This window comes from Mustela erminea, chromosome 4 (assembly GCF_009829155.1).
Source record: "Mustela erminea isolate mMusErm1 chromosome 4, mMusErm1.Pri, whole genome shotgun sequence".
NCBI lineage: Eukaryota > Metazoa > Chordata > Mammalia > Carnivora > Mustelidae > Mustela > Mustela erminea.
The window spans coordinates 95,969,247-95,972,355 of record NC_045617.1 but is presented as its reverse complement, the minus strand read 5'-3'; the positions used below and the strand labels follow the sequence as shown (position 1 = coordinate 95,972,355).

Below are 3,109 nucleotides of genomic sequence, written 5' to 3'. Positions count from 1 at the left end.
TGCAAATACCTTGCTTTTTAAGGCGGTTACACTGACTGCAGGCACACCCGTGGGCCGTTTTCCGTAAAGTGAAATTACTTCCTGTGACATCTCGTAATTCATAAAGTTGGAGAGTCAAGCCATTTATGTGACTTCTAGTGATAACTCTTTAAGGCTGTCCAAAAGCAAATTAACTGATATATGATGCTATTTACTCGAAGGGAGAAAGAAAAGCAAGAAGAAAAAGAAACATCCTTCACTGTCTTTGATTTATTTTGTCCATTAGGACACACAAAGCAGCATCTTTCTGTATCATCCAGTCTCTCCTATGAACTGCACTTTCTCTGTGTTCCTTCTGACCAGTTCTATCACCAGCATCCATTGCTTCAGTTTTTACTCTCATCTCTTGTTCTGCATGAGGCAAATCAGCAGGCAAAGAAGCCAAAGAATTATGAATCATCTGGATGACTCCTTGCAGATGCTTTGGAAACATTGTAACTATTTCAAGGTGTTAACATTCCTGCACCCTGCTGTGATTCTCAAGGTCTCTCTCAATATGCTACACACCTACAAGAACGGGCTCACAGTCTTCTAGCTTTCCCTTCTCATTTTGTATTCCCAGGGCTCCTTATCAAAATTTCTGAGATCTAAGAAATTAATAAAAATAAACATACTGAGGTTCCTCAGTTCATTCCCATGGCCACACTGCACAGGATGATACTGTTTGATGTCCTGTCTGCAGGGTAGATGATAAGATCACATTGGAACTGATGCCAAACATCACATGCAGTTGGGTCTTCCTAAGTATTTTCATCTGTATACTCCTTGATGTACTGCATTGGAGGGGGTGAAAGGGCATACATGTGCTGTGGCTCGCCCATTGTGGAAGAGTTGGATCCCAGCTCTCTGTTTACACTGCTAACTATGCTGGCTACCACCACCAACTGACTTCTGGCCTCCTCCTCCAGGAAGAAGCCACTGATGCTTTTCAAAAATTTCTTTCTTGGGCCTCCTCAGTGGCTCAGTTGGTTAAGTGACTGCCTTCAGCTCAGGTCATGATGATCCCAGGGTTCTGGGATCAAGCTCCATCTCTGGCTCTCTGCTCAGTGAGGAGCCTGCTTCTCCCTCTTCTTCCACCTGTTGTGCTTTCTCTCTCTTCCTCCCTCTCTCTCTCTCTGGGTCAAATAAATTTTTTTAAAATCTTAAAAAAATAAAAAATTCCTTTCTTTTACTCACACACCACAACCAGTCTATCAGTAAATCATGTTGGCTTTCCTTGTAAGACAAGTCCCCATTTAATCCTTTTTCTTCGATTTCTGCTGCTATACACCTACACCAAACCATTATCATCTTTTGGCCTGTCATAGCAATAAAGCTCTGACTGGTCTCTCTGCTTTTATTCTTGTGCTCCACCTCCTGATTCATTCTGCATATGGCACTCAGACCTTAACTTAGTTAATACCATGTTAATCCACTTTCAACAGTTGCTCATGTTTATAGAATAAATCCAACCCTTTTTCCTTCATCTACCATGATTTCCTCCTCTAATTTAGGTCTAGGCATAGTGATCAAAGCCCACAATAAAGCAATTTTATTGCAACTCAAACCAGTTAGGCATTTTATGCAAATTATAGCAAAATATTTTCTTATTTAATTCTTAATATCCAAACAATAAAGCTTTATGAGATCAAGCATGAGAGGCAAATTTGAAAAACCTGGTTAAAAATGTTAGGCACTTCTCCAAAGAAGACATACAAATGGCTAGTAGACACTTGAAAAAGTGTTCATCATCATTCATCATCAGGGATATTCAAATCAAAACCACATTGAGATACCACCTTATACCAGTTAGAATGGCAAAAATTGACAAGGCAAGAAACAATAAATACTGGAAAGGATGTGGAGATAGGGGAACCATTTACACTATTGGTGGGAATGCAAGTTGGTGTAGCCACTTTGGAAAACAGTACGGAGATTTCCTTAAGAAATTAAAAATAGGGGCGCCTGGGTGGCTCAGTGGGTTAAAGCCTCTGCCTTAGGCTCAGGTCATGATCCCAGAGTCCTGGGATCGAGCCCCGCATTGGGCTCTCTGCTCCAGCAGGGAGCCTACTTCCCTTCCTCTCTCTCTCTGCCTGCCTCTCTGCCTACTTGTGATCTCTCTCTCTTTCTGTCAAATAAATTAATTAATTAAAAAAAAAGAAATTAAAAATAGAGCTACCCTACGACCTTGCAGTTGCACTGGGTATTTACCCCAAAGATACAGATGTAATAAAAAGAAGGGTCATCTGAACCCCAGTGTTCATAGCAGCAATGTCCACAATAGCCAAACCGTGGAAAAAGCCAAGATGCCCTTCAACAGACGAATGGTTAAAGAAGATATGATCCATATTATACAATGGAATATTACTCAGCCATCAGAAAGGATAGATACCCAGCTTTTGCATCAACATGGATGGCCCTGAAGGAGATTGTGCAGAGTGAAATAGGTCAAGCAGAGAAAATCAATTATCATATGGTTTCACTTACTTGTGGAGCATAAGGAATAGGAAGGAGGACATTAGGAGAAGGAAAGAAAAAGTGAAGGAGAAGACGAACCATGTGAGAGTATGGACTCTGAGAACAAACTGTAGATCTTAGAGGGGAGGAGCGTTGGGGGGGTGGGTGAGCCTGCTGGTGGGTATTAAAGAGGGCACGTATTGCATGGAGCACTGGATGTTATAGGCAAACAATGAATCACGGAACACTACATCAAAAACTAATGATGTACCGTATGGTAACTAACATAACAATTTAAAAAATTAAAAAAAAAATTAAAATGTTAGCCGTTAAATTTCTAAATAATCACATTTTAAAGTTATCAAATTCTTGTTTGAATTATTTTAATGATTTCAAATCATTTCAATAATTATTTGAATTATTAACAAGATATACTATGCATCAGGGCAGATAATGTTGGGAATAGGACAGTGATATGTGCTGAAGAGTGGACAGTGCATTCTCCCAAAATATTATTTTCTCAGTATATCTTTGCCTTCTTTCTGGCCTTTCCCCTTTTTCTCTTTAGTTCATTTTCCTCAAATGTTCTTCCTTTCCTTTGTTCCTTAGTGACACTATAGTGACATAAGAGTCT

At 39.9% G+C, this 3,109-nt stretch overlaps 1 pseudogene; it reads right to left on the bottom strand.

The window, feature by feature from the left end:
• Positions 1–235: 235 nt before the first annotated feature.
• LOC116589363 lies at positions 236–860 on the bottom strand (annotated as a pseudogene).
• Positions 861–3,109: the final 2,249 nt, after the last annotated feature.